Below are 213 nucleotides of genomic sequence, written 5' to 3' on the forward strand. Positions count from 1 at the left end.
AACCAGGCTGCAGTCCCGGGGCACAGAAGGCAGAAGCAGGGATAACCTGAGCAATAATGGCTTGCTAGACTAGTTGAATCAGCAAGCGTTGGGTATAAGTGTGAGATTCTGCTTCAATAAACAGGATAGAGAAGAATTGTGGTGGAAGATATTGATGGCAACCTCTGGCTTCCATAGCTATGTGCAAGTGCAGCTCTCTCTCTCTCTCTCTCT

The sequence above is a fragment of the Microtus ochrogaster genome, chromosome 8 (assembly GCF_000317375.1).
Source record: "Microtus ochrogaster isolate Prairie Vole_2 chromosome 8, MicOch1.0, whole genome shotgun sequence".
Taxonomy (NCBI): Eukaryota; Metazoa; Chordata; class Mammalia; order Rodentia; family Cricetidae; genus Microtus; species Microtus ochrogaster.